The sequence below is a fragment of the Hemitrygon akajei genome, chromosome 20 (assembly GCF_048418815.1).
Source record: "Hemitrygon akajei chromosome 20, sHemAka1.3, whole genome shotgun sequence".
Classification (NCBI taxonomy): domain Eukaryota; kingdom Metazoa; phylum Chordata; class Chondrichthyes; order Myliobatiformes; family Dasyatidae; genus Hemitrygon; species Hemitrygon akajei.
This window is the reverse complement of record NC_133143.1, coordinates 58,384,182-58,411,976: the sequence shown is the minus strand read 5'-3', so window position 1 is coordinate 58,411,976 and position 27,795 is coordinate 58,384,182. Positions and strand designations below refer to the sequence as shown.

Genomic DNA, 27,795 nt, shown 5'->3' with positions numbered 1-27,795 from the left:
ATGGCCCTGGAGGACTGGAAGATTGCATATGTCACTACACTCTAAGGAAGGAAAGCAAAAGAAAAGAAATTATAGGCCACTCAGCCTATCCTCAGAGGTTGGGAAAATGTTGGAGTCTTTTAAGGATGAAGTTTCAAGGTACTTGGAAACTAAATGATAAACTAAGTCAAAGTCAGCATGGTTTCTGTAAAGAGAAATCTTGCCTAACAGATCTGTTAGAGTTCTTCAAGGAAGTAACAAGTAGGGTGGACAAAGGAGAGGCAGTTGATGTCATTTACTTGAATTTTCAGAAGGCACTTGTCACACGAGGCTACTTAACAACATAAAATCCTATGGCGTTACAGGAAAGATACTGCCATGGATAGAGGAATAGCCTACAGGCAGGAGGCAGCAAGTGGAATAAAAGGGGCCTTTTCTGATTGGCTGCCAGTGACTAGTGGCATTCCTCAGGAGTCAATATTGGGACCGCTACTTCTCACACTGTTTGTCAATGATTTGGATAATGAAATTGATGACTTTGTGGCAAAAAGTTTGTAGATGATACAAAGATAGGTGGAGGGGTAGGTAGTGATAAGGAAGCAAACAATTGCAGCAGGACTTAGACAAAGGGCAAAAAAAATGGAAGATGGAATAGTGTTGGGATATGTATGATAACAAATTTTGGTAAAAGGAACAATAGTGCAGACTATTATCAAAATGGGGAGAACATCCAAACATCAGAGGTGCAGCTAGACTTAGGAGTCCTCATGCACCATGAGTCTCTGGTAAAGGCAGCAAATGCACTTTTGGCATTTATTTCAAGGGGAATAGAATATAAAAACAGGGAAACATTGCTGAGTCATTATAAGACATTAGTCAAGTCACACTTGGTGTATTGTCAACAGTTTTGGGCCCATATCTCAGAAAGGATGTGTTGTCATTAAACAGAGTCCAGAGGAGGTTCACAAGAAGGAATGAACATATGAGAAGCGTTTGGCAGCTTTAGGCTTGTACTCACTGGAATTTAGAAGAATGTGTGGAGATCTCATTGAAACCTACTGAATATTGAAAGGACTAGATAGGGTGGATGTAGAGAGGATGTTTCCTATGGTAAGAGTATCCAGAACTAGAGGGCACAGCCTCAAAATTGAGAGCAACCTTTTAGCACAGAGGTAAGGAGGAAATTTTTTTTAGCCAGACAGCAGTGAATCTGTGGAATGCTTTGCCATAGACTGCAGTGGAGGCCAAATCCATGGGTATATTTAAAGCAAAGGTTGATCATTTCCTGATCAGTCAGGGTGTCAAAGAAAACGGTGAGAAGGCAGGTGTATGGGGTTGAGTGGGATCTGGGATCAGCCATGATGGAATGGCCTAATCCTGCTCCTATGTCTTATGGTCTTAAATCCACTGTTTTAAGTGTTGGAATGTCAGAATCAGAATAAGGTTTTGTTAAAAAAATTAAAAGGTAGCAATTTTTAAATCAAGCATCAATTGTTTAGAGCATAAATTTCAGTGTGAATACTGCTATAAAAGCCGAATGGCACGGAACAATTAAAGGATTTTATCTGAAACATGTCCATTCAAGTACATTCTCCTAGGGGAAGAAATTGCAAGCAAAACATGCCTCAACTGTGAAACTCAAACACATTTTCCTTACTTTATCTTAGCAGCTCGTACAGAAATTCCAATTACATCTCAAAAGGCAAGCTGTCAAGTTATAGCAATCTTATATCTGTTATACCTGATTAACATGGAGTGTAGTTGTAATTAGAATAGATACATGGTTGTCAAAATTCATCCCATTCTTGGAATGGATCATCAGAAAACATTGAGTGTTTCTTTCCCCACAGGTACAGTTTGACCCAAGTACTTTCAACATTTTATTTGTATAAATCGGAAAACACACTTATAAGTAGTGTGAGGAAATAATAAATATTGAAAGACACCAAATTCTACCTAGTGTGATTAAAATTATTCAAGGGATATAGGCTTCACAAACTGAACTGGCATTTAATTGCCCAACCCCAGACTCTGTTGAAAAAAGTGGCAAGATGCTTTCTTCAAACTCTAGTCTTTCATGCATGGGTCTGCCCATGATGCTCTTAGGACAAGAGATTCAGTATTTTGACCCAGAGATGTAAGACTGGCAATACATTTCCAAGACATCATGGAAGTCAGGTATTTCCACTGAAGAATATCTATAAGCAATGAAGTAACAAATCAAGAAAATCCATGCCTATGGAAGATTGAGATTTTGATAAATAGTGGGAAAACTATTCTTCGCTCTATAATCACACTTCAATTTAGATGCCACTGTATTTGTACACACGTTAAAATAAAATCATAGTCCTCAAAATAACTCATTGTTTAATGTACTCAGAGCCAAGATAACCAAGATAGACTTGCCAGATGGCTACTTTCTAGAATTTATATTGATCCTGGCAGAGGTTTTCCCCCAGATTTGAAAAGGCTACTGTGCTTCTCATGCTGTCCCCATTTTACAATGGACTATAGCCAACTGGAAACATTTCAGAGTCACAAGTCGCCAAAACAATGGCTAATTCAGGAACACACTTTCAACATTACATCTCAGATTGGTTGGGGTTCATAGTCCTTATCTTGTTCACTCAAACACTCATACCATGTACGGTGAATTCCACTGGCCTCAGGGTTCTTGTTCCAGCACTTTGGAATAAAAAAATGGTTGTATACTGAGCCAGGTCTCTGACAGCACCTGCTAGATTTCTGATCACTGAGAATGAGGTTGAGTTATGGGAAGTACAATCAGCCCTCCTTATCCGCAGGTTCCGCATGCATATATTCAACCAACGCGGATCGGGAAAACCCGGAAGTTCACTCTCCAGCACTTGTTGTTTGAGCATGTACAGACTTGTTTTCTTGTCATTATTCCCTAAACAATGCAGTACAACTATCTACATAGCATTTACATTGTACTAGGTATAAATAATCTAGAGATGATTTAAAGTACAGATTTCCCCCGCTATCCGAAGGTAGAGCGTTCCTATGAAAGCGTTTGTAAGCCGAAATGCCATAAAGTGAAGAAGCAATTGCCATTAACTTGTACGGGAAAAATTTTTGAGCGCTCCCAGACCCAAAAAATAACCTACCAAATAACACAAACATGTAGTAAAAGCAGGAATGATATGATAAATATACAGTCTATATAAAGTAGAAATACTGTATGTACGGTATAGTTTCACTTATCAGAATGGAGAAGACAGTGAGCCAAAATCGATTTGGAGAGGAAAAAAAAAAATCGGCACCTGCACGCATGCGCACACAAGGGTTCACGGTTATGTAGTCTTTCTCAGGGTAAACACACGTATAAAGTGGGCGTCTTTTTTTTGTAAAAGCGAAAATCCCCTTTGGTTAGCGAAAACAGGTACTAATGTAGGTCTTTCGTAACAGCGAGCTGTCGTAAAGTGAATGTTTGAAAAATGGGGGCCACCTGTATACGGGAGGATGTGCGTAGGTTACCACGGATCGGGATCGGAAAAAAACCCGGAAGTTCTCTTACAAAGTAAGTCGGAACAGGTACATCGGGTATTTTGTAGCGTCAGTTAGTCAAACGTTTGTCTTAGTATATAGTATATATTTTACCTTTCTATGCAGATAAAACGCTTAAGAAATGTATGTATTTCAATAATTAAACCGCTGCATTGCTTAGTAATAATTGTAGTTTTCACTAGGGCAGGGCCTTTCTCACTTTATCCTTTAAAATTGTTCCAATCGTTCACCGACTGTAGCCTAACGCTTTTCCAATGACCGATGGTGTTTCACCTCTTTCCGATCACTATTATTTCCAATTGTGATTATTTTCATGAACAGAAACACTGCGGATTCAGAGCTCCGCCGAGTCCTAAAGTCCACCGCACTGAGAGAGGTTATATAAGGGACTTGAGCATCCACGTTTTTTTTTGGTATCCACGGGGGGTTCCGGAACCAATCCCCCGCAGATAAGGAGGGCCGACTGTAATGCGTTCATATATCTCTCTACACAATGAGTTCTTCAATTATCATCACTATTCATGGTTGGATGTGGCAGAATCGCAAAAGCTTTGTTGTTTTTTTGTGGAATTCTGTATCACTTCACTATCTAAATTTGTTGTAAATTTTTGTAACCATAGATCTATAATTTCACCATTTGAACCTGTGAGTTCCCTGCAATGCTTTCTCTATACTCGTTGAATGAGGATAAGTTCCTCAGGTTTTTGCTATGAATAAGTTGTACACCACCATGCGAGTACATGTGCATGGCGGTTTATCCCTTACTCAAATTCATTCCCTTGTACACTTTGCCTAAAATATCAGTCTAAATTAATTGTGAAGTTTTAAAAAGTCAAATTTTATTTACACATTCAAAAATTTTCAACTGTTCATTCACTTTTCAGTGCAATTGATCCTTTACCACATGGCTACATTACTTAATCTGTCACTTAAATTTTTAAACAAGCACATACTCCATCCCTATTCCTTCCTCGCCAACTACTCTACTGGCATCCAGATGTTTAAATCTTACTCATTCTTCTGTGAACACATAAATTGCTTTATTATTGCTACATGTATCAAATCCATGGTTCCAAGGTTGTCAAGCTGAGGAATGGTAGAGGGGACAAGCTCCCACTACCTAAAAGTGCTCCTCATGGCTTGTGCATCAAATAGCCTCTGACAACCAAGTCCAACTCCTGGCCTTCTCATGTGGCTTAGCCTCTAAGCCCGGCGGAACTGTTTCTACTGACAGGAGAAGGAGTGAAGGCGGGTCCTGTTGCCAAAAAACCAGTGCTTCAGGTAGATGGAGCTTGTCAACCTGGGAAGGCAGTCCATTTAAGAGAGGGAAAACTCTGATTTCAAACCTCCACTGCTTTGCGGCTATACCCACTTATGGGAAAGGCTTCGGGAGTAAACCCTGAGGACAAATCCGGAGCTGGAGTCCCTAAGGCCGTTGTTGTCGATGTTGTCTTCAACCTCGCTCTGGCAACTCCTGTGACATCACTGGTGCCAAGCTGTATCAGCCCTCGCCCTTCCTTTGGACAATATTGGTGGCATGAAGAGGGGAGACTTGCTGCTTGGACAACTGCCAGTCTTTCATACAACTTTGCCCAGGCCTGTGCCCTGGAGAGGCTGCAAGACTAACAGATGCCATCCTATTCTACGTATCAAATCTCAATGGCATTCCACACGGCTTTAGACCACCTGGACAACATAAACACCTACATCAGGATGCTGTTCATCAACTATAGCTCAGTATTTAATACCATCATTCCCACAATCCTGATTGAGAAGTTGCAGAACCTGGGCCTCTGTACCTCCCTCTGTAATTGGATCTTCGACTTCCTAACTGGAAGACCACAGTCCGTGTGGATTGTTGATAACATCTCCTCACTGACAATCAACACTGGCGCACCTCAGGGGTGTGCGCTTAGCCCACTACTCTACTCTCTATATACACATGACAGAGTGGTTAGGTATAGCTCAAATACCATCCATAAATTTGCTGATGATACAACCATTGTTAGTAGAGTCTCAGGAGGTGACGAGAGGGCATACAGGAGTGAGATATCCCAACTAGTGGAATGGTGCCACAGCAGCAACCTGGCACTCAACATCAGTAAGACGAAAGAGCTGATTGTGGACGTCAGGAAGGGTAAAACAAAGGAACACATACCAATCCTCACAGAGGGATCAGAAATGGAGAGAGTGAGCAGCTTCAAGTTCCTGGGTGTCAAGATCTCTGAGGATCTAACCTGGTCCCAACATATCGATGTAGTTATAAAGAAGGCAAGACAGTGGTTATACTTCATTAGGAGTTTGAAGAGATTTGGCGCATTAACAAATACACCCAAAAATTTCTATAGTTGTACCGTAGAGAGCTTTCTGCATCAGTGTCTGGTATGGAGGGGCTACTGCACAGGACTGAAAGAAGCTGCAGAAGGTTGTAAACATAGTCAGCTCCATCTTGAGCACTAGCCTACAAAGAACCCAAGACATCTTTAGGGAGCAGTGTCGCAGAAAGGCAGCGCCCATTATTAAGGACCTCCAGCACTCAGGGCAAGCCCTCTTCTCATTGTTACCATCAGGTAGGAGACACAGAAGCCTGAAGGCACACACTGAGCAATTCAGGAACAGCTTCTTCCCCTCTGCCATTGGATTCCTAAATGGATATTGAAGCTTAGGACACTACCTCACTCTTTTTTAAATATACAGTGTTTCTGTTTTTGCATTTTTTTAAAAAATATTCAGTATACGTAATTTACTTGTTTATTTATTATGATTAGGTTTTATTTTATTTATTATTAATTTTCTCTCTGCTAGATTATGTATTGCATTGAACTGCTGCTGCTAAGTTAACAAATTTCATGTCACATGCTGGTGATAATAAACTTGATTCTGATTCTTATCTTGCATATTGTACATGCAGACCACTTCATTTCAACAGTGCATTGAGGTAGTGCAAGGTAAAATAATGGAGTGCAGATAGAATGTGTTACAGTTAGAGAAAGTTCTGTACACAAACAATAAGGTAGAAGCCGTAACAAGGTAGACTGCAAAGTCAGATGTCCATCCTATTGTACCATTCAATAGTCTTTTCACAGTCAGATGGAAAACACCCTGGCGCTTTGAGCCTTCTGTATCTCCAGCCCGATGAATGTCTGGGATGGGTGGGGTCTCTGATTTATGATGGCTGCTTTAGTAAGGCAGCAAGAAATGTAGATAGAATCCATGGAAGGGAGGTTGGTTTCTGTGATGGGCTAAGCTGCATCAGTAATTCCATAGTTTCTTGTAAGGCAGAGCTGTAGTCAATAAACAATAGTTCAATGTTGATGCCTTTACTGTATAAATGCTTCACAAATGAGTACAGGGCCAGGAAAATGGTATCTGCTGTAGACCTGTTTTGGTGATAGCCAAATTACTGGATCAAGGTTCTCTGGAAGGCTTAAGTTAATGTGTCATGACCATCCTCTCAATGAACTTCATGAGGGTGGATGTCAGCCATGTATTAAACTACTGTGGCGACCCACTTCCTAGCACACTCGAACCGGCTCACAATTAGCCAGCGTGCAGGCACAAAGGCTAGGTCCGCAACAAAGGGAGAGAAGCCTGCAGGGGTTTGTGAGTACGTGTCTCTTGGAGCATCTGCGTCTGGGGGGGGGGGGGGGTGGGATGAGGGAGGCTTTAAAACAAGGCTGTGAAGTTCGAATAAAATTAACTTTGACTGCAGTTTACCGACTCCGTCGTTATTTTAGCGCTGCGTGTAGCACACCGCTACAATTGGTGACCCTGAGGGTCCAAACGATTTTGGATCGGAGATGACCGACGCTGCATCTGTTCATGCGGTTTTGTTGAAACTGCCAAGCTTCTGGACGCTACGACCTCACCTGTGGTTCCAGCAAGCAGAAGCCCAATTCCACGTTCGGCAGATAACCTCAGAGGACACCCGTTACTACTACGTGGTGAGCTCCCTCGACCAGGACACAGCGGCCCAGGTTGCGGAGTTCGTACAGTCTCCCCCGGCGGACGGCAAGTACACAGAATTCAAAGCCCTGCTCCTAAGGACTTTCGGACTCTCACGCCGCAAGCGAGCTGCCCGTTTACTGCACCTGGATGGCTTGGGAGACAGGCCTCCATCAGCTTTAATGAATGAGATGTTGTCTCTGGCCGATGGACACACACCCTGCCTCATGTTTGAGCAGGCATTCCTAGAGCAGCTGCCCGAGGACATACGCCTGCTGCTGTCCGACGCGGATTTCAGCGACCCCCGGAAGGTGGCAGCCCGGGCGGACTTGCTGTGGAACGCCAAGGTGAATGGGGCGTCCATCGCACTGATCACCCGGCCACGCTCCCAGCAGCAAACCAGTCCAGGCCCGGCCGCAGACCCCGCTAACCCCAGAGGCAGGGGTGGGGAGCCCAACGAACAATGGTGTTTCTACCACCAGCGGTGGGGCGCAGAAGCCCGCCGTTGTCGCCCGCCCTGCCAGTTCCCGGGAAACGCCAGGGCCAGCCGCCGCTGATGGCTACGGCGGCTGGCCTTCGGGATAGCCTCCTGTATGTGTGGGACAAGCAGTCAGGACACCGTTTTTTGGTCGACACCGGTGTCGAGATCAGCGTCTTACCTCCAACGAGTTACGACACCCACAACAGGGCACCGGGTCCCCCCCGAGGGCCGTGAACGGCAGCACAGTAAGGACCTATGGCACCCGTCAGGTGCAGCTACAGTTCGGCTCCAGCCAGTTCACGTGGGACTTCACACTGGCCGCCGTAGCCCAACCGCTTCTGGGTGCGGATTTTTTGCAGTCTCACAGCCTACTGGTCGACCTGCCCAGGAAGAGACTGGTCCACGCCGAGACCTTTCAGACGTTCTCCCTGGGTGCAGCCCAGTTGCCAGCTCCTCACCTCGGCTCCATCACGCTGTCCGACAACGACTTCACCAGGGTCCTGGCGGATTTCCCATCGGTTCTGGCACCACAGTTCGCGGCAGCCATGCCCCGACACGGCGTACAGCACCACATCCCGACCCAGGAACCACCCCTCCACGCCCGTGCTCGGCGGCTTCCCCTGGACAAGCTCCAACTGGCAAGGAGGAGTTCAAGAGGATGGAGGAATTGGGGATCATCCAGCGGTCTGACAGCCCATGGGCCTCCCTCCTGCAAATGGTGCCCAAAGCAACAGGGGGCTGGAGACCGTGTGGAGACTACCGCAGGTTGAACGAGGCTACCACACCGGACCGCTATCCTGTGCTGCACATTCAGGACTTTGCAGCAAACCTGCACGGCGCACGGATCTTCTCCAAGGTGGACCTCGTCCGAGGGTACCATCAAATCCCGATGCATCCAGACGACGTCCCCAAAATGGCTCTCATCACCCAGTTCGGCCTTTTCGAGTTCCTCCGCATGCCGTTTGGCCTGAAGAATGCCGCACAGACGTTCCAGCGGTTAATGGATGCGGTGGGACGCGACCTGGACTTCGCATTCATCTATTTGGACGACATCCTCATAGCCAGCAGCAGTCGTCAGGAGCATCTGTCCCACCTCCGTGAACTCTACGTCCGACTGAGTGAGTACGGTCTAACAATCAACCCGGCCAAATGCCAGTTCGGGCTCGACACCATTGACTTCCTGGGCCACAGGATTACTGCAGACGGGGCAACCCCTCTGCCCGCTAAGGTAGATGTGGTCCGCCATTTCCCCCGACCCACCACGATCAAAGGCCTTCAGGAATTCGTAGGTATGGTAAATTTCTACCACCGCTTCCTCCCTTCAGCTGCCCGGATCATGCGCCCCCTGTTCGCCCTGCTGTCCGGTCCGGGCAAGGACATTACCTGGGACGAGGAGTCCGCCGCCGCTTTCATTCAAACGAAGGAAGCCTTGGCGAACGCCGCGATGCTAGTGCACCCCAGAATGGACGTCCCTACCGCCCTCACAGTGGACGCATCTAACACGGCAGTCGGTGGGGTACTGGAGCAGCTCATCGTGGGCCGCTGGCAACCCCTGGCGTTATTCAGCAAACACCTGTGGCCACCCAAGCTCAAATACAGTGCTTTCGACCGGGAACTGTTGGCGCTATACCTGGCAATCCGGCATTTCAGGTACTTCTTAGAAGGTAGGCCCTTCACCGCGTTCACGGACCACAAACTGCTTACCTTTACGTTCACGGAGGTGTCCGATCCCTGGTCGTCCCGCCAGCAGCACCATCTGTCCTACATCTCTGAATACACAACGGACGTCCAGCACGTCTCGGGTAAGGACAATGTCGTGGCGGATGCGCTCTCTCGCCCTAACATTCACGCCCTTTCCCAAGGGGTAGACTTTGAGGCACTGGCAGAGGCACAGCAGGCAGATGAGGAGATCCCGAGTTACAGAACCGCAGTCTCCGGTTTGCAGCTCCAGGACCTCCCCGTAGGCCCAGGTGAGAGGACACTACTCTGTGATGTCGCCACCGGCCAGCCCTGTCCTGTCGTCCCAGCACCTTGGCGGTGACGTGTTTTCGACTCCATTCATAACTTGGCGCATCCCTCCATCCGGACAGTAGTCTCCAGCAGGTTTGTTTGGCACGGACTCCGCAAGCAGGTCAGTGAATGGGCCAGAACGTGCATGCACTGCCAGACGGCCAAGGTGCAGCGGCACACCAAAGCTCCGCCGCAGCAGTTTCACCCCACCCACTGGGGTTTCGACCACATTCATGCGGTTATAGTGAGCCCCCTGCCAGTGTCGCGCACAGCGCGGCACCTCCTGACTATCGTGGACCGGTTCACAAGATGGCCAGAGGCGATCCCGCTCACCGACACCACCTCCGAATCTTGCGCCCGGGCACTGCTCGCCACCTGGGTGTCCCGCTTTGGTGTACCGGCCCACATTACCTCCGACAGAGGTGCCCAGTTCACCTCCAGCCTGTGGTCTGCTATGGCCAGCCTTTTGGGGACACAGCTGCACCACACCACTGCCTACCACCCACAGTCGAACGGACTAGTGGAGCGTTTCCACCATCACTTAAAGTCGGCTCTCATGGCCCGCCTGCAAGGAGCTATCTGGGCGGACGAGCTTCCCTGGGTCCTACTCGGCATCCGCACGGCGCCCAAAGATGATCTGCATGGCTCGTCGGCCGAGTTGGTGTACGGCGCACCCCTGGTCGTCCCTGGGGAGTTCATACCAGCCCCAAGGGGGCAAGAGGAAGAACCCGCAGCGGTCCTGGGCAGACTACGCGAGAGGCTCGGTGACCTGGTCCCCATACCCACTTCGCAGCATGGGCAGAACCCGACCTGCGTACCCAAAGACCTGCAGAACTGTAAGTTTGTGTTTGTACGACGGGGCAGGCATCGGCCAGCGCTGCAACGGCCCTACGAGGGGCCGTTCACGGTGCTCAGGAACAATGGGTCCACGTTCGTGCTGGACGTTGGGGGGAGAGAGGAGGTTTTCACGGTGGACCAACTCAAACCGTCCCATGTGGACCTGGCGCAACCGGTCGAGTTTCCGGCACCGCGGCGCAGAGGCCGACCTCCCAAACAGGGTCTGGCCCAGACTGTGGACATTGGGGGGTGTATCGCCGGTTCTGGGGGGGGGGGGGGGGGGCGTTATGTGGCGACTCACTTCCTCGCACACTCGAACCAGCTCACAATTAGTCAGCGTGCAGGCACAAAGGCTAGGTCCGCAACAAAGGGAGAAAAGCCTGCGGGGGTTTGTGAGTACATGTCTCTTGGAGCATCCGCGCCCGGGGGGGGGGGGTGGCGGGATGAGGGAGGCTTTAAAGCAAGGCTGTGAAGTTCGAATAAAATTAACTTTGACTGCAGTTTACCGACTCCGTGTCGTTATTTTAGCGCTGCGTGTAGCACACCGCTACACTACCATATTTAATTCTTTGAAATATTCTGTCCTCTTGGTCCCTGTTCTATTACAGATAATTCACTCAATATTACTTCAATAGTTTATTTCTTTTTTTTAAAAAAAGCTGTTCCTTCCTATTTTTATTCTTTTTATTACTGTTCTATACAACTTTTTGTGACTACACGTCATGTGAATCTGAACCTCCATTACTAAATTTACCTTAAAATAATGACAGCTGCTATTGAGCCAAATTTTCTCCCAAATCCTGCTGTATAATATGGACAACACTCAAAATATTGTTCACATATGCCTTGATTTGTCTGATTACAAAAAAACTTGATGAGCTGACTTAAGACCCCTTTTTACAGTTATTTTGTAACTTTTTGGTTAACATTCAAAATTCTTAAGCTGAAAAGAACAGATGTACAATCACATAAAGGCCCTGTATAATTATAACAAGACATACGTATTCATTTACTGAAAATCACCTATAAAGGCCAACATACCATGTGTCTTAACTTTTGGCTGTAGCTGAATATTTTCTTTTTGTAACTGATAGAGAAGGATACTCAAATCCTGATGTTTATCAACATTTAAATAATTATCTGCCTTTATTTATCCTGTCATGCTTATCCATATAATTTGACATACGCCCTATATTTCTTATTCAAGTAACATGATTAATTGCTTAAGGGCCCAAACCTTTTAACTTTCAATTTGTTTGTTCAAAATATACATAGAGACCGATCACATACAAACAATCACACTTCTATTTGGAGAACAGTTGCTTTATGATATCACAGAAATCTAGAGAACGATATGGTCACTGCCACTTCTTAAGGAAGCTTTCCAATCCAATTTATAGCAGTCAAGCTATGTCACTCAATATTCAACTTTTTTTATTTGGTAATTGAGAGGGTTGATGGCAGTAGTTCATGTGGCTAGAAATTCTCTTAAGGCATTTGATAAAGTACCATGTCACTGATTTACCAGCGATACTCATGGATAGTGGCAAGGCCACCCTGAGACAAAGGAATATTATCCAGCATCTGCAGAATCTTGTGTTTAGAATATTAACTGTTGTCTTTCATACTAAAGGGGATAAGAACACAGTCATGTCCTAAAAGGGCCACTTGTCAAAAGAAAATTAGCCTACGAAGCAGAAGCATGCAGAAAACTAACATCTCATTTTATAAGCCGAAGGAAAGAACTAGCTCAAGTTGTGTGATCAGTTTTTAATACAATATTGTGAAAAATATTAATATCTTAGTAAATGTATAGGTCCTCCCCAGATTACAACAGGGTTGTACTCCTGCAGACTGTTCATAACGTGGACAATTTGCTGGACAGAAATGAGGCTGTCAGTCAAGTTCCCAAGCAGAAGATGCCTGCAGCACTACAGGAGCTGGCAATTCTATCCCACTAGCCTTGCAAATACTCACTGTACACAAATTGGGGATTCAAAACCTAGAGAGTTTTTATAGAATTACTAAAATAGCAATTAGGAATGGTAGCCCTCAGTTATACTGGGGGGGGGGGAGAGAGAAGGAGGAGGACAGCTGAACTAGAAAAACTTAGGTTACCCACTTTTGCAACCAAAAATTGATAGGGATATTCCAAATTGTGGAATTTTGAATGAGTACTTTAAACAGAACTGCTATGATCTTCAATGCACTAGACAAAAAAAAGGCAAAAGCAATTCAAGAGCAACTCTCGAGTAAATACTTAGCGAGGAAAAGATTACCAGATTAATTTTGTGCACTCTGATCAATTATCCCTGGTTCTCGAATCCTTAAGACTACTTTGCCACTCCATTTGTTGAGTTAGAGATAAGACTAAGATTGACTGTTAAGGTATAAAAGTAAAAAAAAATGCTATAAATTGACCAATATAACAGGACACAACTTAAAAGCCTTGAATACTTAGAAATTCTCTCTCGAAATGGACATAGTGCAATATTTAGGTCATCATGGTTGCATTTCTAACTATGGGTGATCAAATGTGTGGGATCATCTAACCCAGAACACTTCAAGTACACTGCATGAAACACCTTTTTGCAGCACTGAAGAAATTCAATCTTTACATTAAAAAAAAATGCTGTCCCCCAAAATTAAAGATTCAAATTAAATATGGCAAGTACAGCTAAAATCCAGAGAACTTTTTGTATATTAAGAATCACATTTCACAGTTTTATAAAATGACTACAAGGCCAAAGCTTCGTGTACATCTTAAGTATGCTAAACCAGGTATACAATATAGCTTACTGCTCTACTCTTTCTACATCTACGACTACGAGACTAAGCACTTGAGCTGAGCCATCTATAAATTTGCAGACGACACATTGACTGTTGGCAGAATTTCAGATGGTGGTTAGGAGATGCACAGGAGCAAGATAGATCTGCTGGTTGAGTGGTGTTGCAATATCCTTGAACTCAACATCAGTAAGACCAAAGAATTGATCATAGACTTCAGAAAGCAGAAGTCAAGGGATCACACCACCTCATTGAGAGATCAGCTGTGGAAAGGAGTAGTTTCAAGTTCCTCTGTGTCAGCATGTCTGTAGATCGATCCTGTCACCAACATATTGAGGCAATTACAAAGACACAACAGCAGCTATATTACATCAGGAGTTTGAGGAGAAATAGTATGTCACCAAAAACACTCGTATATTTCTATGCATGTACTGTGGAGAGCATTCTAACTACCGGTAGTTGCATCACTGTCTCGTACGGAAGCGTCACTGTACAGGATCGGAAAAAACAGCAAAAGGTTGTAAATTCAGCCAGCCCATCGTGGGCACTAGCCTCCCCAGCATCTAGGTAACCTGCAAGCGGCAACAGTAAGGAACACCATCACCCCAGATATGCCCTCTTCTCATCACCCCCATCAGGGTACAGGATCATGAAGACGTTTCAGGAACAGCTTCTTCCCTCCACCATCAGATTTCTGAATGGACAATAAACCCAGGAACACTACCTCACTATTTCTGAGGGGGTTTTTTTTGCTCTTGTTAATTAATGTTTACTCATACTTATTAGAAGTTATAGTTTTTAAATTATGTATTGCAATGTACTGCTGCCAGAAAATAGCAAATTTCACAACATATGCCAGTGATAAATTAGATTCTGATTTAGTTATAACCACTCACTGTATTATCATTATTCCTCTCCGTGCCTTGTAGCGCATCAGACAGCAACCTTGCCATTTCTTTTAGCATTTGTCTGCTTTTCCTACTGTTGGGGTTAATTCGGGACTGCCATTACAGGTCAGGAGTGGCTCACGTAACACACATAATGTTAGGAGGCTGGAATGCGAGGGAGGGGGAGCGAAACTGGGGACCCCGCTACACCGATACTATTAGTGTCACGCGATTCAGTAAACAAAAGAAACAGGTAACTCGTGAGCATATGGCTGCGGGCCAATAAGATGGACACAAGTGCCCGATATTACCTAATATGTAGCGGGGTTGTGCTGGGGGGAAAAGGGGTATAAATAAGAACAGATTGTAAGGGGAAAACAGAACGCCTTCTCCAGCGACTCCGTGGATTCGCTGTGCCAGTTACGAATTCTGCAATAAAGCCACGTTTTGTAATATTCCGGTGTAAGTTGTCTCTCTTCCTAAACGAACACAGGGCAGAATTTCAAGCCCAACATTTGGTGACCCCGACGTGGGGAGGGAGAGACAACACAGGCTGGCGGGTCCGACGGCAGACAACTTGCGGCCGCAAGCTCGACTAAGGTCAGGAAGTGCCTGTTATATCAAAGACTTCCACTAGATAGTTAAATCACTGAGTTAGATCTTGTCTGCTGACGGATCCTCACCAACCCCAAATTACCCTGGGAGAGATCATTCCCGGTGCAGAATCGTGACTGGTAAGTACTAACTCTTAATCTGTTTTTAGGAAGATTCTCCGCCCGTGGAAAAAGTCTTCTGAGTGAGGGTACCCGCCGCCCACGATGGGCATAAAAGTCTCAGGAGTGAGGAGAATTAAGTCGCGGGACACCGTAGTACACAGGGATACTGACGGCGCCTACCTTAGACTGGTTGTTAAGAGGAGAAATCTCCCACGCGAAGGTCAGGTTTTGAAAGGCGACCGTCCCACATTTGATCCTCTCTGTGTACTAGGGAGCCATGGAGCACTTCAATTTCGAGTTACCGAAAACTCAGACATTTGTGTGTTGAGTAACAGAGTATATGAGAGTTTTTAGAAATATGGTAAAATTGATAACTCTGCGAGTTCAATAATCTAACAGTGAGCAGCCGCAGGGGTCGGACACCATCAAGGTAGGAGTGGAAGTGTTCCTCCGAGGCCCAGGGAAGCTCACCTGGAACGGAAAACGGTGGCATGGTCCATACCCTGTCGCCGAGGTCTCCAACAGGGCATTAAAAGGTAAGAAGGGAGGGGGACAATAACTGGCATCATTTTCTACTGGCTAAATAAGATCTCTGGCAAGTGGGGAGCGTTTCTGGGACAGTCGGCTCTAGGACTGTCTATTTAAATTGCTATCTTTATCACGTGTGGCTGTTGTTGCATACCCTGTATTAGGACCCTAGTCATCCGGACTATAGATCGAGCCTTGACTGGAAAGAATGGACCTCCACCGGCGTACCAGGCACCCTTGTTCCCGGTGGAAGGGGAGGACACGGCCCTCCCGGAAAGCGGACGCGCTATGGGAGGACACGGACTGAAATGGACCATGGCAAGGGGGGGATTGTGAATTTGTTATTGAATAAGTTTTCTGAAATGTTGCATGCTACTTGTAAAAATTGCGGATGTTTAGGGAACCCCTACCCATATTTTGTGACCCTAGGTCGGACAAATCAGGATAAGCAAATAGGGAGGACACGCCAAAGAGTGCCGGGGGACGCTCACCTCTCTGCCTGATCCCGGCAGCCGCGGAAAAGATTGTAAGGGATGTGGGGATGTGGCCTCTGGGAGGCCAAGGGAGGGAGTGTTGGGGTTAATTCGGGACTGCCATTACAGGTCAGGAGTGGCTCACGTAACACACATAATGTTAGGAGGCTGGAATGCGAGGGAGGGGGAGCGAAACTGGGGACCCCGCTACACCGATACTATTAGTGTCACGCGATTCAGTAAACAAAAGAAACAGGTAACTCGTGAGCATATGGCTGCGGGCCAATAAGATGGACACAAGTGCCCGATATTACCTAATATGTAGCGGGGTTGTGCTGGGGGGAAAAGGGGTATAAATAAGAACAGATTGTAAGGGGAAAACAGAACGCCTTCTCCAGCGACTCCGTGGATTCGCTGTGCCAGTTACGAATTCTGCAATAAAGCCACGTTTTGTAATATTCCGGTGTAAGTTGTCTCTCTTCCTAAACGAACACAGGGCAGAATTTCAAGCCCAACACTACGAAGCCGAGTTGCTAACTCGATGCTCAACCCAGCACAGATTGAAAGCATGCAGGGAGTCAGCCAGATTTGAACCCAGGACTACTCACTCGAAGCCCAGTGCTGATGCCACGACACCACCAAATGATCAAGTATTACTTTTCTTCAATTTTCCTGAATTGGAGAGCATAGTTCAACTATACAAGCCCTTCAGCTCACAAAGTCTACACCAACTATGATGCCAATCTAAGCTAATTCCATCTGCCTTCATGTGGTCTGTCTCCCTATACCTTACCTGTTCATGTATCTGTGAAAATGACATTGAAACTTTGTTTCCGTATCTGCTTCTACCATGTCTCCCAGCAGACTGTTCCCAGCACCCACCATTCAGTTTAAAAACAACTTGCCTTGCAAATCCCCTTTGAACCTTAAACTTGTGCCCGGAAAAAAGTCCAGCTATCATCTTTATCTCCACCTCTCAATTTCAGATGCCGTTGGAAGAAAAAATTTGTGAATCCTTTACAATTACCTGGTTTTCTGCATTACTCATAAAATGCGGTTGGATCTTCATCTAATACACAATAATAGATTAACACAATCTGTCTAAACTAATAACACAAACAATTGTACTTCTCAACAATACTGAGCAAACCATTTAAACAATCACAGTCTAGGTTCAAAAAAAGTATGTGAACCTCTGAACAATGCTACTACAAACATTATTTGGAGTCAGGTTTTCCAATCAATGAGATGAGATTGGAGGTGTGGGTTGTAGAGGTGCCCACAGTAAGAGAAACTGTCTACAAATGGAGGAAATTCAGTACTGTTGCTACTCTTTCTAGGAGTGAGCGGCCTGCAAAGATCACATCAAGAGCATAATGTGCATTGCTGAAGGAGGTGAAAAAGAACCCGAAAGACCAGCAGAAATATCTGGAACTTGCTAAAGTCTCTGTTCATGTGTACACTATAAGAAAAACACTGAAGAATGGTGTTCATGGAAGGATGCCACAGAGGAAACCACTGCTCTCCAAAAAAAACAACCACATGGCTGCATGTCTCAAGTTTGCAAACGTTGAACTTTAGAAATGCACCCCGCTATGTTTGGAGGAAAAAGGGCAATACACACCAACACCAAAATCTCATTCCAACTGTGAAGCACGGTGGAAGGAACATCATGAGTCTGGGGTTGCTTTGCTACCTCAGGGCTAGACAACTTGCAAACGTTGAAGGAACAATGAACTCAAAATTGTATCAAGATAGTTTACAGGAGAATGTCAAGGTAGTGGTCCGTCATCTGAAGCTTAATAGAAGTTGGATGATGCAACAAGACAAACATCTGAAACACAAGAGTAAATCAAAACAGAAAGTTTTAAAAAGAGAATGTGTTTTGGAGTGGCCAAGTCAGAGTCCAGACCTTAAACAAATTGAGATGCTGTTCATGCAAGGTATCCCAGAAATATTGATGAACAGGAGCAGTCTAAAATTTCTCCTCACCATTTGCAATTCTGATCAGCAGCTACAGGAAACATTTGGTAGAGGTTATTGCTGAAGTAGGTTCTACTAGTTATTAAATACAAGGCTCACATACTTTTTCCAGCCTGGACTGTGAACGATTAAACAATGGACTTCCATAAAGACATGAAAAGTACAATTGCTTGTGTTTTATTAGCTTAGGCAGATTGTGTTTGTCTATTATTGTGACTTAGAAGATCAGACCACATTTTATAAGCAATTAATGCAGAAAACCAGGTAATTGCAAGGGATTCACAATCTTTTTCTTACAGCTGCGTATATCTACCAGGCCAACCCTCGGCCTCTGACACACCACAGAAAACAATCCAAGTTTGTCCAATTTCTCCTTATTCATAATGCTCTCCTATCCAGGCTGCACCCTAATCAATCTCTCTGAAGTGAGATCCACTTTAAGAGAAAGATAGTTGGAACCAAAGAGGAAAAAATCTTTTTCCAACTGCAGAACCAAAGGATTAATATTTGGTTACAAGATGCTGGAAATTCAAGCAACACAAACAAAATGCTGGTGGAACACAGTCATGGGACTGTACTTCTTCCTATAGATGCTGCCTGGTCTGCTGCGTTCCACCAGCATTTTGTGTGTATAGCTTGGTAGTATCTACACTTGTCAATTATGAATGGGGAAAAAGGGAGGTGACTGACTAAGTTTGACTATAATTTAGTTCTCTCTAAACTACACTGATCTCTTTCTACACAGTTTGGAGATCACAAGCACTCCTGCCCATGAAAGGATGTTCTCATCAAAATAGCGACTTTCTGCATAAACAAGATTACCACATTAACTGGAACAAATCAAAAACAGATCCTGCATTCTGGTGAACCAACACATTCGTCTTGCTTTCATTAAATGTGAAATTCTGATTTTCCACCAGATGTGACTGAACGGCTGGAAGCACTGTACAAGAGGTCAATACCCACAAGATGAAACTAGCCAAACAAGCAATCATATCGAGTAGACTCCAAAATATGACAAACTGAAGAGCCAACTGCCAGCCTATCAATAAAAAAAACAATAGAAAGGATCTAACAATAGTTATCACCAATTATCTGCTCACTACTGCTTTGGGTACTGCTCCAAAACCATTTGGCTTCTAATCTTTCAGCCTCATTTTTAAAACACAATGTTCATTTTCATCACAATTTGCCCCAGAAATTTCTTTGCTGCTTTTCAACCACTGCTAAAACAACTTTGTGTATCAGCAAAACATTGTTAAAAATCCATAAAAGGTTACAACTTTCTAATGTGAGGTTCCGAGTGCAATATTGTCAGCTGCCGCAACAGTTTCAGTAAGTTTTTTGTTGATCTACTGCTGGCACATGGCCTTGCAGCTATTACAACGGAAGCCATTCCTTAAAGGGCTACAAGCATAATACAAGGAACACATTACTAGCCAGAGGAAATGCTCCTGCTTAAAGAATGCTATAATGATGAGAATGGTAGCGTGCTCATAGGTGCTCAACAGGATCTGAACAGGCTAAAGGAAAATGTTACCCGCAGGAGGAAGATTCTTTATAAAGAAAAATAAAAGAGCCCTCAAGGGCAGGAATCAGACATTCTTGGAACAGAAAAGTGCTACACGAAAGCACTATATGAATACCTACTGAAATTCACAATGCCAACAAATCGCCATGCTTGCCCTCCACTCATTTGGGCTCTCAAGTATACAACTTGGATAAATAAATGCCACACATTGGCAATACTAACAGTCTGGAATGATTTGAGATTTTATGAAAGTGAGAATAGCCCATCTTCCAAATCAAAGTAGTTCAGGTACATACAAAGCTGAATTTTAAATCACAGGTCAGCAAGGATCACAGAGAAGCGCAAGTTGTATAATATTTTTAAAATTATTGCTCTTTATTCCAAATATAGACAGTGAAAGAGCATCTAATTATCTTGAGCAGAAAACTCCAAATGATCACTGGTACTCTGGGTAAAGCAATTTCTTATCATCTGTCCAGAACTGCCATTTCCTTACTTTAAGAGACCCCAGCAAAGGCAAACACTATCGCTGCTTTTACTATACCAAACTCCACAGAAATTATGTTTCAATAAAATCTGAATATTCCACTTTGCTCAAGTGCCTAACTGCACCTGCACATTTTACAAATTGTGTACATATTCAGGTCCTTCTGAACAACATATACCTTTGAATGCCATTTAAAAATCACTTCCATTTTTGACCAAAATGGGTGATTTCACATTTGGCCATGTTACATTATATCATCACTTAGTCTGTTCCTATCTCCACAACACCTCAGCACATCCTTTTTGTAATCCACTGCCACCCAAGTATATTGCATTTTATCCCCTCGTCCACAACAGTTACGTACACAATAGCTGCTAACATAACATAGGTAAAAATACAATCACTAAAATGTTACTTATATGACCTGGTCTTGCCCTATTTTTTAATCCCACCATCCATCCTTCTTGCCATCTTATTTTTTTTTTTTTAAATCACTTTCATTCTTCTTTTCCAGTTCTGAAGAGTACCTGACCCAAAATACGAATGGTTTAATTTTCCATAGGTGGCATTCCCAGCATCACCTTGGTTTCAGATTTAACATTCTGACCTGCATTTCAGTTTTACACGTCCCTGTTTTCTCTCCCTCTCTAGCCCAGATTGTCCTGCAAGTACTGGAATCACCTCAGCAACCTAGCCTCCATAAGAAATATTCTAAGTGTTATACCTATTCCTCCATCTTCTTTGCAACTTTGAGCTAACTTCTTTCCTTTCAGTTCTTAAATTTCAACTTAAAGATTTAAACAGTTTCTCCTTCCATAGATGTTGCTAGACCGCTAGTTATTCCCAAAGTCGTTTATAAAATGTCTTTTACTTGCAGTGACAAAGATATACATTTTATTGACAGATACATTTAAATTGAAGCAAGCGGCTGAGAGTGAAGGAGTAAAGGAATCTCGGAGAGAAGTCTTTTTTTAAAAAAAAACACTGCTCGGGGAAAAGAGGCTAGATTGCACAAGTGCGTGACGAAGAGCACCAAAGGTTTAAAATATAGACCACCGTATACAGCGGGCAGTGGAGTGAGAGGGAGCAGAGTGGGATGGCTTTGGCTCAACAGGCTTCAGCGTGAACAGGCAGAGGCAAGGGTAGGTTCTGGCAAGTATTGTTTTGTTTAGAGTAGAGAGAATGCCAGGCAGGATGCTGGAATGCTCCGCTCCTCTTGCAGGATGTGGGAAGTCAGGGAGACCTCTGGTGCCCCTGACAACAACACCTGCAAGAAGTGCATCCAGCTGCAGCTCCTAACAAACCGAGTTAGGGAACTGAAGCAGGAGCTGGATGACCTCCGGATCATTAGGGAGAATGAGGAGTTTATAGATAGTAGTTTCAGGGAGGTGGCTACACCAAAGGAGCAGGGCACAGGTAATTGGGTTACCGTCAGCAGAGGGAAGGGGAAAGGGCAGGCAGAGCAGGGTTCCCCTGTAGCCATTCCCTTCAACAAGTATACCAATTTGGATACTGTTGGGGGGGGAGGGGGGAATGACTTACTTGGGACAAGCTGCGGCAACTGGAACTCTGGCACTGAGTCTGATTCTGCAGTTCAGAAGGGAGGGTGGAAGAAGAGGAGAGCAGAAGTGATAGGGGACTCGATAGTTAGAGGTACAGACAGGAGGTTCTGTGGTTCTGACAGAGACTCCTGTATGGTTTATTGCCTGTCGGGTGCTAGGGTCAGGGATCTCTCTGATCGCGTGCTCAGCATTCTGAAGTGGAAGGGTGATCAGCCAGATGTCATGGTACACATCAGTACCAATGTCGTAGGAAGAAAGAGTGAGGAGGTCCTGAAGAGAGAGTATAGAGAGCTTGGTAGGAAGTTAAAAAGCAGGACCTCAAGGGTGGTAACCTCAGGATTGCTACCTATGCCATGTGCCAGTGAGGGTAAGAATAGGATGCTCTGGCAGATGAACACGCGGCTAAGGAACTGGTATAGGGGGCAGCGTTTCAGTTTTCAGGATCATTAGGACCTTTTCTGGGGCAGGTGGGACCTGTACAAGAGAGACAGGTTACACCTGAACTACAAGGGAACCAATATCCTTGCAGGGAGGTTTATTAGTGCTATTGGGGAGAGTTTAAACTAGATTTGCAGGGGGATGGGAACCAGAGTGCCAGAGCAAATAGGGCAGCAGGGGCGAAAATAAATGATGTTAAAAGTTCATGCAAAGTCACAAATAGAAGGGTTGCATGTGGTGATAATAATCTTCTGAGGTGTGTCGGGGAAGGCTGATGAGCTGAGGGCATGGATTGACACATAGAATTATGACATTATAGCCATTAGTGAAACTTGGCTACAGGGAGGCAGGACTGGCAGCTTAATGTTCCAGAGTTCTGATGCTTCAGACGTGATAGAGACAGAGGAATGAAGGGTGGTGGGGGGTGGTTGCATTGCTAGTCAGGGAAAATGTTACAGCAGTGCTCAGGCAGGACAAATTAGAGGGCTTGTGTACCGAGGCCATATGGGTGGAGCTGAGAAACAGGAAAGGTATGACCACATTATTAAAGGGGTTGTATTACAGACCATCCAATAGTCAGCGAAAATTGGAGGAGCAAATCTGCAGAGAGAGAGAGAGAGAGAGAGAGAGAAAGAGAGAGAGCAGACAACAGCAGGAAACAAAGTTGTGATAGTAGGGGATTTTAATTTTCCACATATTGATTGGGACTCCCATACTGTTAAAGGTCTAGACAGGTTAGAGCTTAGAAAATGTGTTCAGGAAAGTTTTCTAAATCCATATATAGAGGTACCAACTAGAGAGGATGCAATGTTAGATCTTCTATTAGGAAACGAGTTAGGACAGGTGACGGAAGTGTGTGTAGGGGAACACTTTGGCTCCAGTGATCATAACACCATTAGTTTCAACTTGATTATGAATAAAGATAGATCTGGTCCTCAGGTTGAGGTCCTAAACTGGAAAAAGGCTAAATTTGAAGAAATGAGAAAGGATCTAAAAAGTGTGGATTGGGACAGGTTGTACTCTGGCAAGGATGTGATTGGTAAGTGGGAGGCCTTCAAAGAAGAAATTTTGAGAGTGCAGAGTTTGTATGTTCCTGTCAGGATTAAAGGCAAAGTGAATAAGAATAAGGAACCTTGGTTCGCAAGGGATATTGGAAATCTGATAAAAGAAGAGAGATGGATGACATGTATAGGAAACGGAGCAAATAAGGGTGTTTGGCAGTCAAGCTGAAGGATAATCCGAAGAACTTATACAGGTATATTAAGAGCAAAAGGATAGTAAGGGATAAAATTGGTCCTCTTGAAGATCAAGAGTGGTCCGCTAAGTATGGAACCAAAATAAATGGGGGAGATCTTTGCGTCTGTATTTACTAAGGGAACTGGCATGGAGTCAATGGAAGTAAGGCAAACAAGTAGTGAGGTCATGGAACCTATACAAATTGAAGAGGAGGAGGTGCTTGCTATCTTGAGGCAAATCAGAGTAGACAAATCCCCAGGACCTGGCAGGGTATTCCCTTGGACCTTGAAGGAGACTAGTGTTGAAATTGCAGGGGCCCTGGCAGATATATTTAAAATGTCAGTATCTACGGGTGAGGTGCCCAGAGGATTGGATGATAGCTCATGTTGTTCCATTGTTTAAAAAAGGCTCTAAAAGTAATCCGGGAAATTATAGGCCAGTGAGTTTGACGTTGGTAGTAGGTAAACTATTAGAAGGAGTACTAAGAGATAGGACCTACAAGTATTTGGATAGACAGGGACTTATTAGGGAGAGTCAACATGGCTTTGTGTGTGGTAGGTCATGTTTAACAAATCTATTAGAGTTTTTTTTTTTAAAAAAGAGTTTTTTCCATTGGTTACCAGGAAAGTGGATGAAGGGAAGGCAGTGGATGTTGTCTACATGGACTTCAGTAAGGCGTCTGACAAGGTCCCGCATGGGAGGTTATTAGGAAGATTCAGTCACTAGGTATACATGGTGAGGTAGTAAATTGGATTAGACATTGGCTCAACAGGAGAAGGAGGTAGTGGAGGATTGCTTCTGAGTGGAAGCCTGTGACTAGTGGTGTGCCACAGGGATCAGTGCTGGGTACATTGTTATTTGTCATCTACATCAATAATCTGGATGATAATGTAGTAAATTGGATCAACAAATTTGCTGGTGATACAAAGATTGGAGGTGTAGTAGACAGTTTTCAAAGCTTGCAGAGGGATTTGGACCAGCTGGAAAAATGGGCTGAAAAAAAATGGCAGATGGAGTTTAATACAGACAAGTGTGAGGTATTGCACTTTGGATGGACAAACCAAGGTAGAATATACAAGGTAAATGGTAGGGCACTGAGGAGTGCAGAAGAACAGAGGGATCTAGGAATACAGATACAAAATTCCCTAAAAGTGGCGTCACAGGTAGATAGGATCATAAAGAGAGCTTTTGGTACATTGGCCTTTATAAATCAAAGTACTGAGTATAAGAGTTGGAATGATATGGTGAGGTTGTAGAAGGCACTGGTAGGCCAAATTTGGAGTATTGTGTGCAGTTTTGGTCACCAAATTACAGGAAGGATATTAATAAGGTGTATAAAATTATGATGGCTATAGATAAAGTGAATGCAAGCAGGCTTTTTCCAGAGGCTAGGGGAGAGAAAAAAAACAGAGGATTTGTTAAGGGTGAAGGGGGAAAAGTTTAAAGGGAACATTGGTGGGGGGGGGCTTTTTCACACAGAGAGTGGTGGGCGTGTGGAATGAGCTGCCAGATGAAGTAGTAAATGCGGGCACACTTTTAACATTTAAGAAAAACTTGGACAGGTACATGGATGAGAGGTGTATGGAGAGATATGGTCCAGGTGAAGGTCAGTGGGACTAGGCAGAAAAATGGTTCAGCACAGCCAAGAAGGACCAAAAGGTCTGCTTCTGTGCTGTAATGTTCTATCGTTCCATGGCTCTATACAAATGACCAAGTTAACATATAACTGTCCAAGTGATACACTTAGTCACAATGACTCAACTGGATAGTGAAAGAGGGAATGTGCAGAAGCAAAAATAAGGCAGGGGAAATAAATTAAAAGGTAAAATTTGATTGCCCACTATGGTGATCATTATTTGCTTGGGAAGAGAACAAAGATTTTTTTTAAAAAAACAGTATTGCTTCCAAGATGATAAAAACTTAGCAGCAGAATACTGAAAAAAAATTCACCTTAATACTTCAACTTCCCAAAGCACCTCATTGTTCATTTATCAAAACAAAAAAATGGCATGGGATCAATTGCTTTACTGTATTTTAGTGCTAGCAGATTGAGGAATAAAGTAAATATGGGAAAACTCAGGTCAACTTTACATAATAAATATAGTACGTTCTTTCTCATGCTGCTGATTCTGAAGACATCTGACATTCAGGCACTCCCCTTTTTCCTATGGACTAGTCTGAAAGTCTAAGAAGTGCTGAGTGATATCTTCAGCCATCACTGGACTCCACATGGAATTCAACTATAGAACCTTACCTTGCTGGGTAAATCTCTCTCATCCTATGCTCTGCAGGTCCAGTATTAAGAGACCCCATTCATTTGATCTTTCAATTACAAATGAGGAGAAAGTTATCTTCTCCCATTTATTTTAAGTTTAGTGTTTTAAATTAATGTTAATTACATTTAAAGCATCAAATGAATTATTCTTTAAAAAAATTTTGGCAGTTGAACCAAATGTCTTTGAATATGAAAAATATAAACAAAACATCCAAGCAAAGAAAGTATGAAAGATCTACCTTCAGATGTGTGTAATGTCCTGACAGACTGAGATATTTCAGGGTGGGACACAGCTTTCATACAACTGTACTCTTGCTGTACTCTGCTGCCCAAATCTTAGGTGCAGGTGGATAGAGCTGGTCAAGCTGAGACAAGTGTGGATGAGCTAAAATCAGCTCAAATCAGTCCAATATCCTTCTGGTTTGAAAAGGAATCCTTAGCTTAAATATTCTATCTGATAAAATATTTCTACTCTGGTAGCTTCTGAATACATCTCCATAATTAGACACTTAAACCAAAGTTCTCTAACAACACAGGATACAATGCTATCAACACATCCAAGCTCAATTCTGTGTCAATCTCAAATATTCAGTTCAACTCTACAACACTTTCAGGTGCTGCCATTAATCTGATAATAATGGACATCACTGATTCAGGGCCTCTCCTCAGAGCTTGTTATTCAATAAATAACATCCAACAGGAAGAACTCACAATAGCAACCTAACTAGTGGTCAATACCACCATAGACAGCATTGTTTTTATAAAATGATTACGAGACTCTTACCAATGTACTCAAAGTTTCCAGGCTTAGACAATGGAATTTGTATACATAATCACATCAAGGAAACAGATTTCATTTTTTTTGGAAGCAGTGAATTTTTAGCATCAATTCAAAAGTGAAGTCCAGTTGATCCAAATAAATTAATAGATTCTTGATTTTACACTTATGCACCTGTGATTTAGCAATTCAAACTTGTATTTGGCATCTATTTCTCAGAATTAATGATACTGATTTATTTACCACAGGCACATCAAAATATACAGTGAAATGCTTAGCACCCGTTTTAATCACAACTTCAGAACTTGTCACAGACTTGATACCTCTGCTTTACAAAACTTGCCCATTACTTTGAATTATTTCATCCATGCCTTGACTTGTTATAAAGTATTCAAAAAATAAAATAAAATCAAATGCACAACATAGTTGAATCATGTTGCAACAAGGAGTGTTAAGACAACTAAAATTAACTGTAGGTTTTCTTGTGTGGAACATTTATGATCCAAGGCATTTTTAGGATGGGGGAATTTTTTTTACTCAAAGTACTGCTATCAGTATACAACTTTAAAAAATTGCCAACCAGTAGTATGATAAAACACTGTTCTAATGGTAGACTTGAGTTCAAACAAGGGAGTAGAGATGTTAGCCAATTTTTCAATATCCAAGATGCAAAATTAATAGATTCCCACAGCAGACATTCTCCCATTAATATGAATGGGATGGAAACATTTAATGGAACTAATTCAACTTCCCATTTACAGGCAGGTCTAATTTTGTCAAAACATAACAAAACTGCCCATTTGATGCAAAGCTAAGTTGAGATGTTAACATCTCCACCTTGCTAATAATCAACACTGGTGGACCTCAAAGAAGTGTGCTTAGCCGACTGCTCTACTCTCTCTACACCCATGACTATGTGGCTAGACAAAGCTCAAATGTAATCTATAAATTTGCTGACAACACAACTATTGTTGGCAGAATTTCAGGTGGTGATGAGATGGCATATAGGAGCAAGATAGATCAGCTGGTTGAATAGTGTCCCTAAAACAACCTTACACTTAATGTCAGAAAGACCAAAGAATTAATTGTGGACTTCAAAAAAATTAAGACAAGGAAGCACAAAGATACTCACAAAATTCTACAGATGTAATGTGGAGAGCATTCTAACTAGCTGCATCATCGTCTTGTATGGGGAGAGGAGGGAGGAATTCTACACAGAATCAAAATAAGCTGCTTAAAGTTATGCACTCAGTCAGCTTCATCATGGGCACTAATCTCCCCAGCATTCAGGACATCTTCAAGAAGCAAGCCTCAAAAAGGCAGCATCCATCATT

At 43.7% G+C, this 27,795-nt stretch overlaps 1 protein-coding gene and 1 long non-coding RNA gene across 5 annotated transcripts in view; one reads left to right on the top strand and one right to left on the bottom strand.

Moving 5' to 3' along the window:
- The window catches only part of tent4a (terminal nucleotidyltransferase 4A), an 84,233-nt gene that overhangs the window by 39,139 nt on the left and 17,299 nt on the right, over nucleotides 1-27,795 (bottom strand). The gene's annotated exons all lie outside the window — the stretch shown is intronic.
- On the top strand, nucleotides 14,557-16,629 carry LOC140713818 (uncharacterized). The gene is made up of 2 exons (XR_012095736.1): nucleotides 14,557-15,188; nucleotides 15,570-16,629. It is a non-coding gene; the product is annotated as an uncharacterized lncRNA (long non-coding RNA).